Source organism: Cupressus sempervirens, chromosome 4 (assembly GCF_028749045.1).
Source record: "Cupressus sempervirens isolate cs-2001-9-10 chromosome 4, ASM2874904v1, whole genome shotgun sequence".
NCBI classification, from domain to species: Eukaryota; Viridiplantae; Streptophyta; class Pinopsida; order Cupressales; family Cupressaceae; genus Cupressus; species Cupressus sempervirens.
This window is the reverse complement of record NC_143121.1, coordinates 27,180,575-27,196,474: the sequence shown is the minus strand read 5'-3', so window position 1 is coordinate 27,196,474 and position 15,900 is coordinate 27,180,575. Positions and strand designations below refer to the sequence as shown.

Below are 15,900 nucleotides of genomic sequence, written 5' to 3'. Positions count from 1 at the left end.
ATCATCTGAAGTTTGTAAAGTTATTATCTCTCCTACTAAAATTTTAAAATCATCCAATAAATATTAAATTTGTGAGTAAATTCTAAAAGTTATTTCAAATGATTTGTTATTTTTAATAATTTTACATTTGAGAATGGACATACTTAAAAATCATTTTATGAATCAGACACTTAAATGAGTATTGAGAGAAATAGCCAAAATTCTTCAAAATATGGAAAAATACAATAAGATTGAGCCACAAATTAATTCATATTTCTTGCATGTTGCCAATACAAAAAAAAAAAACCCAATTTTTGAATTAAAATGCTCCTCTTTTTCTCATTGTAAAATTCTTAGTGCTCAAGTAGTAAACTCTAAAAACCCTCATAGAAATTAAGTTCTAAATTTTTTTCTAAAACTATCTTTCATGGACTACAAATTGTATATAAAAATAATCAAAACTTAATGGAGGTCTTTTTAATAAATAATATTTTTTTAGAAGATAGCTACTATTGGATGAGAAAAATGGTAGTTGCAATTGATGAGCTGGATGAGCATGTAGGAGATTCTTGTTAAGATTTGGGTGGTTTGGGAACACATCAGTAGAGTGTTGGTTTGGCTGATCAACAATAGAGTGATGGGTTGGCAGCTCAACAACAAGATGTTTTACAAGTGGTTTCCTTATAGGCTAAGATCGACACTGCTCCTACTAAATTGTGTCGAGGTGATTTCCCTTTTGATGAGGAAGATGTGGCATGTTTGAAATTATTTGGCATTTATTGCAATGGGTTCTTTGACAAGGAAAATGGAGGGAAAGTGTGAAGTCAATGATTTTTTGTGATCCGCAAGTTCAGGTGCATCAGCCAAGGGTTCAATCTGAATTTTCCCCAAGGCTTCTATGTTTAGAGGTATTATGGGTCCTCATCCTTCTTCTAGTGCTCAATTTGGTAAGTCGATTACTAGCATTCTTAGTTTGCATCCCCCTCATCAATTTAAGCCTCGTTATTTTCCCGCTTTCCATGCTTCTCATGGATTCAAGCATAAGAAACCCTTTGTATGTCAACCCCCATTTGATATTTGTTAAGACTCTCAACCATTATTGCATATTTCTGTGTCTCTAGGAAGTCTTGTCCTGTGATTTGTGTCTTCTCCTAATTGGAACCCATTTTTGAAACCCTCATTTTAGTTGCATCAAGCTCTCTTCAATCTAAATTTAGGGTGCCCTTGTCCTAACTTTTCCTTGATTCCCATTCAGAATCAAGGGCAACAAGTTTTGACCTAGGGTAGTCTATCTCATCAGCCACCCAAACCTAGGCTTGTATTTCCTTTCGATATGATTAGTTCTAGAGTGGATTAGCTATGTTTGTCAGCTCTTTTTGGTATGCTACAGTCATTGGTAGAGTTTGAATCTTGGCTTTCTTGGGCTAGCTATTTTTGGGTGAGTCTGACAAAGTTTTTTTTTTTGCAAAGGATTCTTTAGCCTTTGTTGTGATTTTAGACTCTCACATTCACAAAGCAAAAATTCACTAGTTTAAGGGTTGGTTCTACAAGGAGGTTGGCATTACTACTATGGGTTGGATGCCCCATTTTTATTGTTCTAAATGCTTGCCATGGTTTTACCCTTAGTGGGTCACATTCCTGAATCTTCCATTGGAGTACAAAGATCCTTCTCTAGTTAAGATTATTGCAAATAAGCTGGGAATATTTGTTAAGCATGATTTGATTCCATTCTCTGGGCCACATTTGGTAGTAAGTGTTTGTATTCTCATGTAGAATATGGAACCCTTCCCCACAAAAATTTCAATTTTTTCAAAATTTGGGACATGGGTTTAGCAAATTTAGTATTTAGAGGCAGCCACTATTGAAAAAAATGCCAACTCTTTGGGCCATTTTTTACATCAATGTTAGCATTTTCTTTTAGTTTTGCATGTTATCTATCAAAGTTTTGTTTTTGGTCTAAATGTGTGTTCATTTTCTTGCCCTCATTCGTCCTCAGTATCACACTTTTTATAGTTGGTTCCTGCGAACCAATGTTTTTTCATGTTGATTGTACAGTGGAAGAGTTGGATGGTTTGATCTAGAGAAGAGTCGTGGGTTGCAAGTAGTGCCAACTATTCAAGAGGTCTTTCCTATATTTTCTTCTTTACCTCCATTGCTATTTTTTGTTATCTTTTTCTTGTGTTAATGGTAGTTTTGGTTTTTCCTACTCTTTTTCTTTTTTTGATTCTTGTGGTCTAACTGTTGTTGAACTTTTGGTCTCCATTGTATCTTACCTGCTTATTTATTCCTTTGAATGGGTTGATTTTCCTCTAGTGCATTAGTCATTTCCTCCTCTTGAAGAGCAAGGTATCATTTAGAACTAGATTTTTTGTAGTTAGCATTTTGTCCCTACTTTGTCTTCTCCTATTTTTTGCTATCTGACAAAGAAACTTGTCTAAGATCTAGTAGTGTCACGATTTTGGTGCTGGCTCAAGTACTTGATGATATTTCTTTGGAAGAGGGTGTATTTTTTAATGAAGACATTGAGAAAAATTATCCATCTGTTCCTAACTTCTTTGATTATTCTAAAGAGTTATCCATTTCCCAATCCAAGAGTTCTCTTGTTCCTACATGTCACCTGTGTTGGTTATTAAAAACCCTTCAAAGAGGGGTTGCAAACCTCTATCTTCCAAGGTCAAAGAAGAAATTGAAGCTCGTATTCAATCAACTCTTTTGGAGTACTTTTTGCCTATTATTAGAACCAGGAGAGCGACTCGCTCTCTAGCGTCATAATGGAGATTATGTCTTGGAATGAAAGGGGTCTAAATGCCCCTAACAAGATTCGTAGGATTAAATTTTTTTATCTTATCCTCTAAATTTGATATTGTTCTTCTCCAAGAGTCCAAAATTTCTCAAGTATCTTTTAAAAAGTTTTGTAGGAATTGGTTCGCTTGGGAGTCTAGATGTGTCCCATCTTCTAGAGCCTCAGGAGAACTTATTGTTCCTTACAAGATTAAGTGTATTAAAGCCCATATTCTAGTGTCAAAACCCAACTAGAAACTAATTGAATTCAATTGGTTTGATGTAAAGTTTCTTGTATTTAATGTCTATGGACCGTCTTCACCCTAGGATAAACTCATCCTTTGGGAATAACTTTCTGATCAGATTAGTAAACTTGATGATCTTCCAGTTGTTAGTAGTTGTGATTTTAATGCCATTTCTTTGCTGATTGAAAAGATTGGGGGTGGTGAGACTGCTCAGAGGATCATAGATGAGTTCAATTTTTTTATTCAAAATAATGTCCAGTGTGATGTTCCCTTTTCTGAATGGGATTTTTACATGGACTAATCATAGGTCTATTGCACCTATCTCCTATAGATTGGATAGATTCCTTATTCCTTTGGACCTAAAGCTTCTAAATTTAAATCTCTCTACTGAAATTATGTCTTCTTTAGAATCTGATCACTTTTCTATATCTCTTGATTTGATGAATCCAATCATGTCAAAGTAGTGTTCATCCTTTAAATTTGAAAGTATGTGTTTCACTCATCCCCATTTTCTTTAGCTACTTTGGCAATGGTGGATTAGTGCGTCTTTCTATAAAGGTACCAAAATGTCTCAATTTTCCAATAAGCTTAGATTTGTGAAATCCAAAATTAGAATTTGGAATAAAGAAGTATTCAAGAATGTGTTCCATGAAAAGTCTAGGGTTGAAAATTATCTTAGTCTTATTTTAGATCATGTTATGAATTTTGGGATAGATGTAGAAGTAGAAGAGAAACAAAAATATCTCCAATTTTATTGGGAAACTCTACGTGCAATGGAGGAGATTTATTGGAGACAGAAATCTCATGAGTTGTGGTTAATAGAGGGTGATAATAACATGAAGTTTTTGCATGCATCTGCTAAAATCAGGAAAACTTCTCCATCTATCATGTCCATTAAAATTGTTTCCATTAGGGATACCTTGGTGTTGGAGCAAGACATCAACAATGAGGGAGTAGGTTTTTTCAAAAACTTGCTCCTAGTGTGTCCTTGAGAGATAATAAGTGTGATAGGAATGTGATACTACAATCTATCCCATTTTTAGTTACAAGTGCAAATAATGATAACCTTATGAATCCTTTTAATATTCATGAAATCCATTCTATTGCTTTCTTTATGGCCCCAGAGAAAGTCCCCAGTTCTAATGGTTTCACCATGCTATTCTATCATAAGTGTTGGGATGTGGCTAGTTTTGATTTCTTAATGGTTGTAGACAAATATTGTAAGAAAGGATATATTCTTAAAAGTTTTAATAGAATGAACCTCACTTTGATCCCTAAGTCGAATTCACCTCAAACATTTGCAAAATTTAGGCCCATTTCATTATCCAATTCCATATAAGATCATAACTAAAGCTATCTATCTCTTGCTCAAATCCCTAATCCTTAGGCTTGTTTCTCCTTAGAAACGAGGTTTTGTTCCATGCAGGGATACTTCTGATGGGGCTCTTGTTGCTTTGGAAGTCCTACATACTATTGAAACTTATCAGACGTATTCTTTTATAGCTAAGTTAGATATGATTAAAACTTATGATAAAGTGGATTGGGCATTTCTTTTGGAAATCCTTTCCAAGTTTGGTTTCTTAGCTGTCTGGTGTAAATGGATTAATAAGTACCTCTCTAGGGCCTGTTTTGTAGTTATTATCAATGGCATACCTTCTTCCTCTTTCCAAGCTACTCAGGGAGTCTAACAAGGGGATCCACTTTATCCTTTCTTGTTTATTAATAAGGTTGAAGCTCTTAGTAGATACTTAGAAAAAAATTTCTTTCCAACTAGAAGGGTACAAATATACCGAATTCAGAGGTCTTTGTGACCAATATTTTTTTTTCCAGATGATATGCTTTTGTTTGGAAGATCCTTTATAAGTGAGGCTAGATGTATTAAGTAGATTCTAGATACATATAATTCTAGGTCTGCTTAGGTCATTAACAAGAATAAGTCAAAAGTCTTTATTCTCTTTACACCTGACTCTATTAAGCAAAGAATAATTAATATTCTTGGCTTTTAATTTGATGACTTGCCATCCACTTATCTAGGGATCCCATTCTTCATGGGACAAGTGAAAGCTTCATTTTGGGACAATGTTATTAGTATACCAAAGAGTAGAATTTCAACCTAGAAGGTGAGGTGGCTCTCTCTCTCTATTTGGTAAAATTTTATTGAACAAAATAGTTCTCTTAGTTATCCCTACCTATTATATTTTAGTTCTCCAAGATCCACTGTCTGTTATTACTTAGATTGAAAAAATCATTCACACTTTCCTCTGGTTCTCTAATATGACTAATACTAGAAGGATCACCTTGGTGTCCTTGCAGAAGCTCTCCGCCAACAAATTTGCTAAAGGGTCTAGTCTGTAAAACTTATCTCTTTGGAATAAAGCTTTTGGAGGGGAATTAGTCTAGAATATGTATTCCAAACCTCAATCTCTACGGTGTCAAATTATGCAAGCCAAATACTTAGATTCACCTTGCTATCATAGAATCTTTACTATTTCTAATCCCCCATCTGGGTTGTCTACTTAGAATTTTATGATGTCTTCTAAAGAAGTTGTCACCAAGTTCTTATCTTAGCAGGCTCACTCCAATTTTAGTGTCTCCTTTTGGAAGGAATCTTGGAATGTCTTATTACTATATTAAAGGAGGTTATGAGGGTGCCATCTTTAATCAAGGGGGACCTTTTAGTGGACTATGTGGAGTACGTTGACACTGTGTCACATAAGGTATGTTGGAAAGATTCTTTCTCTCTTCCTATTGGAAGAAACTTGGCCAAGAAACTAGCTGATATTCTGGCAAACAAGTTGGCTTTTTTGTCCAGAGGTTGTCATAAATTAATGTGGTGCCTTGCTCAAAGTGGTTTGTATTATGTTAAGTCTGGGTATAAGGCTCTCCTACATATGTTTGAGTAGCATATCACCCTCTAAGCCTTTATTTTCTGTTGGGATAAATGTGTCCTACCTAAAGTTGGAATTTTCTCCTAGTTGACTATTGAAACCAGAATCCTTACGAGTGATCGACTAGGAAAGCTTCATATAGCTGATCCCTTTAAATGTGTTTTGTGTGGACAACATGAGGAATCAATTGATCATCTTTTTGTGCATTGTCAATTCTCTCTACAATGTTGGTATTATATCATGGGGAAATTATCTATCTCTTTCCCTCTTCATAGATCCTTATGGGAGTTGTTCAAAACATGGCCCATATTGTTTACTAATTCAATCTTTGCATGATTATGGATTATTGTTCCATCATCAGTTATATGGTCTATTTGGTGGGAGCGTAATAAGAGAATTTTTAGAAAGAGGTGGCAGATGTGAACATAGTATTTTCCACAATTGAGCATCTTACCTTTGAACAAGTAAATAATTATGCTTGTGGGCATTTTATTGGGAATAAAATTTTCTCATCTTGGGATAGTTCAATAGTCTGATCTTGGAAGGTTATCTCACTTCCCTCTTCTCCTATGTTTCCACATATTAGAAATATCCCAATATCTAGAAAGTCAATTAAATGGAAGCCTCTTGATTCCTCCCTTGTTAAGCTAAATTTTGATTGTTCATCCAGAGGAAATCCTGGTGAGTGAGGTATTGGGGTGGTTCTTCTATTATTATTAATAGAAGAAATCATTTTGATGTATTTTTCTTGCTTGCATTTTGAGGGTGGTTCTTCTATTATTATTAATGCTTGCATTCATAGGAAGAGTAAGAATTCACATCTTTGCTATGTCTTCCAATGAATTTAGGGTCTCATTGACTCTTTGTATAGATATATTTCATTCCATGTCTATAGGGAAGGTAATTCTTTGGCAGATTGTTTAGCAAATGTTAGATGTGATAGACTTATTCTAGACTCTCGATCTTCTGCTACTTTGTTAAAAAAGTTCCCCTCCATTATCTCGACTATCAAGTATGAGTCATCTTTGTTTCACTAGCTGTGAGTTGCTAATTTTATGTTAATATATTGAATGACATCATGTGTGCTTTATTTATGTATATCTGATTATATAGTTTACATGTATAAGCAGTTATGGACCATATAAGTATGTCATGTATGAGGTTAATTTGAGAGTATCAACCATGGTAATATAGGATTAGTAGTTGGTAGGTAGTGTGTAATTTATGATGATATGTCAATGGGCTTATTAGATAGTAGAGTTAACATGAATTAAGAGTGGGTCTGACATTCATACTTGGCATGCTTATGTGGTGGCATACTTATTTGGTGACATCTAAGGTTTAGACTTTGGTACTTCTTTTGTATTTCAGGCTAGTGTTTATATATTGGTAGTTGTTAGAAGGCTTATCATTTATTTGGCATTTTGATATGGAGGCAATTAATAGGTTCATCTAATGGTTGGATTATGATTTCATCTTCATAGCATCAAATCTTTTATTTTAGAGTGGCATTGGACAATTTAAGGTAGTTGTTTGTGCAAAGTTATGATAGCTTTGTTCTCCCTGTAGGATACACATTTCATACATGTATCCTACTTTTCTCAAACTATGCAACAAATTTCATATCTTTCTATGCTAAAGGTTATCATTGCAAGCTCAAGTTATTAAAGTGTCAGGAATAGAAGTCACTTTGGCTTTGATTAAGTAAAAAAAAAATTTGAAAGGACCTAAAACCTTGTGCAAAGGGACAAGAAAGATATAAGAATGAGAATCTTTAAAAAATTGTGGAGAACCACCTGGAAAATGAGAGGGACACACTAATGTTCCCAACAAGAAGGCAACCAACCCAAATCAAACATAGACCATCAAGATTTACATTTTGGTCCCTACTTTTGAGACTATAAGGCCATATCAAATGAAGATTTGGAGGACTTTCCTTTTTTCCCTTTAACTGAAGTCCAACCATCCTCCACCTTCCCTGCAACTTTCTCCCAATCCCCACTAACCCCCAAAAACCCCCCAACCGAAGAGCTAGCAGCTATGTTCTGGAAAGAGTTAGCAACAGAAGGGACAAAAAAAACAATTCTAACTCAAAGTAGGCAAAGGGTTTGGAATCGCAAAGTCAGTAGGATACAGAACATCAACAACACTTTGAATCAAAAATGTGGAAGGGACAACATGCGCAGCATCAGAGACATCCATAGAATCCTCATCCAAAGTAAGATTAGTATGCAAAGAACTATCCAACCCATCCACAACTGAAGCAACTTTCTAAACCATATAATGATCATTTGAAACCCCCAACCACCAAGAAGGTGATTTCTTCAATCTAACCTTATTAGAGGAGCATTGAGTAGTAAGATGTCTAGTATTATGACACTTCCTACATCTAAAGGGTATACCTTCATAATCGAGAAGCTGAATCCAGGAACCACTTGAAGAAGCCAACTTAATCATAGTAGGGAGCCCTTTAGAGATATTTATCTCCACAAGGATGTGAGCATACATTGTCCTAAAGACATTGGAGGAAATTGAATCAACCATTAAGAAATCTGCAAGGCCATCCCCCACAACCTCCAAGATTGAGTCCTACCATAGGTGACGGGGAAGATTCAGAAATTTACCCCAAAGAGGAATCTTATCAAAGGACTCTGTAGTAATGTTGAATACCAAGGTTTGGCTGGATACTGTAGTCACTTTGGTTTTTTGGGCTTTTTCTTTTGTTATTGAATTGTTAAGGGTGTTGTTTTTGGTTATGTGTTCTAATCTTCTTTGTGGTCAGCAATATGTTAGGCCGCACTAGCTCTCTGGTAGGGGTTAGTTATCAAGTCATGCTATGCTCAGCTTGCTTAGCATTTAACATGGATTATTACCTTAGAAACTATAGCTTGGTTTCTTGAAAACTGAAGATTGGGAAATTTTTGGGTTGTATCAAAGATGATATGTTGGCTACGATCTTCTTCTATGATTGTCTACATATACGAAGAGGAATAAAGAGAATCATTGGGCATGAAATTCTTTTCCCTCTAGGAAAGAGAATATTTTATTCTTCTCAGATTTTATCAATTGTCTTGTCAAAATACCTTAGACCTGTTGCAATATCTATTTCATCTGGAGTTGATAGTTGCTATATTTATCAAGCTTGGTTTTTTGTAGGCAGGTAAGCTTGCTAAAGCTTTCCAGAAATATGACCTCTACAGTGGCACCACTCTCATAGGAAGTTTATTTCACCACCATGCACTTCTTAGTAATCATGGTGTTTATGTAGTTTTTGAGAGTATTGAAAAGGCCCTAGAGAGGTAGTCTTTTTGTTTGGTTAAGGCTATTTTGTAGTAATATGGTGATCACCTGTCTAGAGATCGTGTTAATAGTGTGCAGCCATTTTGGTAGTGGCTACGATGCAACTTTAATGCACCTAGACTAGTGTTAAATAGTCTTTAAGTCTTTAATATACAAATGAAATACACTTAAAACAGGTGTGGTAGACAGTGCAATTTTAATATGGTAACAACAAAATAGATTAGTAGTTCATTCAAGCATTTAACAATGCGAAGACTTTCTATTTAATATCGTCAAACACAACGTGTATACTAATAATTTTATCGTAATAACATCTATAATGAAACTTTTATTGTTAGTGTTGATTAAAATTATTTTTCCAATGTCATTAAATCAAATGTCTTTCAATTTAGATCACAATATTAATTAGATAACAAAAAACCATTAAAACTTCCACACATTTCAAAACACAAAACATAAATAAACCAATCATTTCTATCATCTTTCATGTTTAACCAACAAAGTAAAAGTCAATTGAAATCTAATCAGTCCTTATTATAATAGACCCGTTTCTCTACATAATGCTTTGTTTTATGTTTTTTAAATGCATGTTCAAATAGCTGCCTTAGCTTATGCTTATTTCAATTCACCAATTTTAATCTAATAGCCATTACATTTCATTTTACATAGAAAGAGTCAAATTAATTTAAATTATTTGGCTTTATAAAACATTAGGTTGACCCACTTTTTCTTAGCAACAAAGTAAAGTGAAGAGCCCAAAACAACTATAAATGCATCACAGATTTGCTCTTCTCTTTGCATAAAAACTTGAGTGAGATTGAAGGAGTTAAAATAGGTGAAGATGGACAATGGAGATGAGGTTAAGGTTCTCGACTTTAGTGTCAGCCCCTATACTCTCAGAGTCTTGATTGGGCTTGAAGAAAAGGGCGTTAAATATGATTTTGTAGAAGAAGATTGGATGAATAAAAGTCCCCTTTTGTTACAAATGAATCCTATCCATAAGAAGGTACCTATTCTTATTCACAATGGAAGGCCTTGTTGGAAGTATCAGGGTTTTGAGAGGGGGGGGGGGGGGGGTGGGGGGTGTTGGTGGTGTTGAATCAGAGCACTATTAAATTATCCCAAAATTTGATTTCAGTAATTTTAATTCATAATTTACACTAGTGGAGAAATCAAACTGTACTGAAATGTAAACATATTGAATAATATCAACTCACAGAAAGAAGAGACACCAATTTTGTGTCGAGTGGAAAACCCTCAAAAATCCTCATGGTTTCGTCATAGGGAGAAAAACCACTCCATGAACTTGTATTCTTTATTCAGTTTCAACTCTTTTACAATCAATAGCTTCTACCGCTCAGGGTATTTAACCCTTTTATCAATGTTGTAATTACAACCTTATACACACATATAAATGTGTATGTCAGACATTTATACATGCATACAAGTCTATAATAAGACTTTTAGTCTTTACAAATTGTTCTGAAATATAAGTCTTCTTTCTTTCTTCTTTCAACTCATACCTTTTAAATTACAAATGATCTCTGTATTTATAGAGATAAAATTCAAAACTGATAAGTTACATGAGCCTAACTGAACCAATTAGGATTAATCAAAAATTTCCTTTTAAAAATGTTGTTTGAGAAACTAACTTCAAAACAGTTACAATTTCGGATTTGTTCCTATTTCAAAAACCTTCCAAACTGAGCAAGGGTCTTTTATGTTTAAGATCTTCACGAATGCCATTTTGTAACCCAAAGTTATACAACTGAAACTGCCTGCCAGCTTTTCTTTTGTTTTGAAAAAATAGTGCATATAGTGTTCTGGGTTTAATACCCAAAAAATTTTTTATTCATCCTTCATGAGAAATGCAATAAATTGTTCATGCATATTTCCCACAAAACAAAAACTTCATTTTAGAACCTTCTGCAATGAAGATAGTTTTCATGTTTGCTTCCATTTTCACAAAACTAGTATGTGATCTTCTTATTCAAGAAGTATTTCGAAAGCCTTTCCCTTTTTAAAACAAAAATGCTTGACTCTGATTTTTAAAGACGGTTTGACAATCAAATTTTTTAAAAAAATTGAATAGTATATGTATCTTAGAAGAAATCTCTTTCCAAATAATTTTGCCTCTTTCAAAAAATTAAATGTGTTAATTTCAGATTCAACAAATAAAACTTCACTTTTTCTCTGTCGTAAGATTGAAACAAAACCTTTTCATTCTTCATTTATTTTGTAGTCTCAAACCAAAGACGTACCTATGCTTTTAAGAGATACCTGTAATGCCCTTTTTTAAATTTGCACTTCAAACTGAAAGTTCTCTAAATCTTCCTCTTATATTTGCCTCCAATTCCTCATGCATGTGAGCAAAATCAAATGAAGAAAAAATCATTACCCAGAAACCTTAACTGTGAAACTTGAATCAATGTTGACACAAAGCCTTTCAAGTAGTTTACTGAAGGAGAAACTTCAAGAAGAATACTTACGTCTTTGAAGATGAAACCCAAACAATAGATCATAATTCTATCAAAGACATATCAATCTCGCAGGTAAGATAAATGTGAAGACAAATTTTTAGTTTGCACAGAGAGACAAAGAAGTTTTCCAGAACAAATGAATTTTCCTTTAGTCACAAATCACCCACAAAGAAAAATGAGTTTCATAAACATTTCAAGTCCACTATACAACTCTGACAAATGGCGAGATTTCTTTCAACATGCAGTCATTCCTTTAATCCTTGCGTACCATCTGGCTTCATTTATTAAACAAGGGTCATGATGTCATGTTTTTGTTTTATGTTGATGCCAAAGCATTTTATTCTCTTTTAAAACTGTCTTTATTTTATTTACCTTATTCCCAACATTCAATTCATCTGTCAGTTTTATTAAATTTTTATTTATTTATTTTTTGCCACTTCTGTGTTAAGGTATTTTGTCAACTCATTTTGCCGCCTTTTCAAAAGAATCATCGTGGTCAATAGGCCTCTCATTGATTCTTCTATTATTTTGCAATACATTGATGAGACATGGAGCAAGGGTCCCACTTTTTTACCATCTCATTCATATGACCGAGCTACGGCTTGGTTTTGGGTAGATTTTATAGATAATAAGGTATGTCTATTCAATTTTATCAGTAAATCAAAAAAAACTTCACTTTGTTTCATATTTTGAATTATAAATAGAATCTTTAACTTCTCCAATTTAATATGTTGCAATAGTATACTTTTAACTTCTCCAATTTAATATGCTGCAATAGTATACTTTAAATCCATATATAGTACTTCTCAATTATTTAAACATATTGCACATTCTATTTTTCACCATTCTTTTAAATTTATGTGCATTCAAATAATTATTAGTAATAATTAAATATTATTTCAGATCTGTAATTCTGGAGGAAGAAGCATAGCATTAAAAAAAGGAGAAGAACAAGAAGAAGGAAAACAAGAATATATGGAAGGTTTAGCAATACTAGAAGAAACTCTCAAAGGGAATGATTACTTTGGAGGGAGTAATTTTGGAATCGTAGATATTGCACTTGCCCCACAAATATGTTGTCTTAATACATTAGAAATTGTTGGAAATTTTAAAATTATGGTTGAAGATAAATTTCCCAACATTTTTGCATGGATGAAGAGATGTATGGAGAGGGAGAGCGTGAAGAAAGTACTCCCACAACAAGAACAAGTGTTGAACACATTAACTCAAACTAGAAAGTTTCTTTTTGGAGAGGTTTAATTGAGCTTTCTTGTAGAAGGCTTAGTTTTGTAATGCATTGAATTGTGTTATGCTTTAGTTTGTCTTAGGTGATGTCTATTTATATATGTGGTGTTTAGTAGTTTAATTATATAATTACTATAAGGAGGTCAAAACCAATAGATTTAAATAATATTATTATTTAAATATATTCTAAGTAAAAGAATATTTCAGAATTATGTAGTTGGTTGAGAAATATGTGGGATTAGGTAAATTGTTCATCCACTTTGATAAAATTATGAGCAACTATGTAATTCTATATGTATTTCCTTCAATATTGAATAAAATGGGTTTTGATGTGAAGATGAGGTTTCATAGGATTGGTATCAAAGTGAATTACCAAGATCCTCTTTTGTTGTATTACATTAATAGATAAAGACTTTGGTGCAAATGTGTAAGTGGTATTGAGGAAAATGAATTTTAATAGAGAGATGAAATTTTATAGCATTTATATCAAGTGATCAATTGATACAGATTTGTGAAATATGTAGACTTGTAGAACTTGATGCACAAAAGGGTTGAGGGCCTTGTGGGACCTTTTTGGTGGATTCATTTATTTTGAATATTCATTAAGAGGCTACCGCAAAAGACCTTGTGCTCTTAATTTTATGCTTTTATGTGGAATGTACAATTAATTATCTAAGTAGATAATTTTTCATGCATTATTTTATATTTGTATTAATTCACATAAGTTAGTATTTTATCATTTCTACCTTTATTCTAGAAAGTCTAGATCAATAAATTATGTCTCATGTATATGTGTGTCATAACACAAATGTACACCTCTTGGTCTAGGAAGGTCAATCTGAAGTTGACACGTGGTTGGATGGTCTATCAAAAGTTGACACATGGTTGGATAGTCTTGACCATCTTTATTTTACATGTTGGGAGTACAGGAATTCATTTTAGTGGTCAAGTTTGTACTTCATGTAGCCTTTTTTCTACAATTTGACTAGTGTAAATCTATTTAACATTATTTTAATTTTAAATTAAATTAAAACTAAACCATTGTATCTCTATAATTAGTTAAAGCATATAAATGTCTAATATTCAGATATCTCGATGTAAACACACAATATTGTGTGGTGTAACTCAAACTAATCATACTTCTCATTTCTTTCTCATGATATATTTTTGAGATCCTTATAAATATTACTACAATGACAATGGGTAGATGAATTTCCGATGAATTTATAAATCTACTTGACATTTTATGGATCCTTACTTCTTCCAAGTATAAAACAAAATCTCTTACTAGATGTTCTTTGTGATCAAACCTAAAAACTTCAAAGTCAAATTTCAACATAGAAAATTGGTAACAACCACCTTGTTGAATGTCTTTTAAAAGACATTTACTGAGGACTCAGTTATCCTCCCTACAAAATGCATTGTTGACCAAATTTCAAAATATTGAAAGCACACTTTTTTTTAAATCTTTGATACATTTTATCTGGGATTTAGCGAACGCCCTTTACCAAAATGTTTGACATTCAAATATGCCACAGTTTTCCCTCAAATGCCAATCTTTGATAAATTCATTTTGTCAAAAGTCTTTTTAATTGACAATGCCGCCATTTTCCACATGGTCTTCCTATAGCAATAGAGTAATAGAGTACATATGACAGAAACATTGGACTAATTTTCAATGTTTTAACGAACAGAAGGTGTGGAAACGGGTCAAACTTTGATTGTCTTTTTGGCCCATCAAAACCACTAAACTACAGCAAAGATTTGTTCTTGTTCGGCAGAGAAAGTATAATTGAAGATTGAAGGAGAAATTGCTGAGGTTAAGCTTCTTGGCTCTTGGGTCAGCCCCTCTGCTATGAGAGTGATAATTGGGCTTGAAGGAAAGGGCCTAAATTATGAGTATGTCGAAGAAGATTTGTTATATAAAAAGAGCCCCCTATGTTTGGAAATGAATCCCGTGAATAAGCAGGTACCTACTCTTAATCACAATGGAGTAATGGAGTAATGGTTCTGCTTTCTTACCATCTGATCCATACGACAGAGCTATGGCTTGGTTTTGGGTATATGAGGCTAAAAACATATTTGATATTTAACTAAAAATTAAATTGTTTATGAGAAAGCTTAGAAATCTTAGAGGAAACTCATTATTTTGAAGGACAAACTTTTGGAATGGTAGATTTTGCATTTGCTCCAATGATACGCTTATTTCATAGTGATGAAGTACTCGGAGATTTTAAGCTTATGCTTAAAATACTATTAAGAAATTGGGGCAGGATTAAGAAATGTACTAAGAGGGAAAGTATCAAGAAAGTACTTCTACAACAATAACGAGTTTTACAATTTATGATGCAAATAAAAAAGCATCTTGTTTCACAAACTTAGTAAAATTATGTTTTTTATTATAGGTTATTAGGGGACAGGTTAATCTTCCGGAGAAATGCACTAAAGACAAAACAAAGTCAAAAAAATTTTTTTTAGATTCATGAAAACACAGTTATATTTTTCTAATTTTTTTGTTGTTTTTTACTACAAACTACGTAGATCATGAAGATCAAATGCTGAAATTTTCAGAAAAATCCATTTTTTTTATTTTTTGAAAATTGATCAATGTACAATTTTCCTAGAGGATAGCCGCATCCCTTTAATAATGTATTGAGACTTGTTTTCTTATACTTTGTTAGATATTTAAAATCATGGACGTTAAAATCATACAATTGTATTACCTTGGAACCGATTATAACCTATACATAATTATTGTGCGAATTGTGAAAAATACAACTTCACAACACAAAAAATTTCTTGGGATTAGTGGTTTATGAGTGACAAGCAGTGGGTGTCAAGTGAGCTTTGCACATTAAGGAGTCAAGTGGAGTGCTCGGTAGTAATGGATGTTGAGTGGGCTCGGCAATAGTGGGAGTCGAGTGACTCAGTCACCAAAGGGGAGCTCAGCACCTAAAGGGAACACAACACTAAGTGAATTTG

The 15,900-nt window shown here is 33.3% G+C and overlaps 2 pseudogenes; both read left to right on the top strand.

Annotated features, from left to right (window-relative positions):
• Positions 1 to 10,013: 10,013 nt before the first annotated feature.
• LOC149559775 (glutathione S-transferase U28 pseudogene) lies at positions 10,014 to 12,933 on the top strand (annotated as a pseudogene).
• A 1,583-nt stretch (positions 12,934 to 14,516) lies between these two features.
• On the top strand, positions 14,517 to 15,300 carry LOC149559774 (glutathione S-transferase U21-like; annotated as a pseudogene).
• The last annotated feature ends 600 nt before the right edge of the window (positions 15,301 to 15,900 follow it).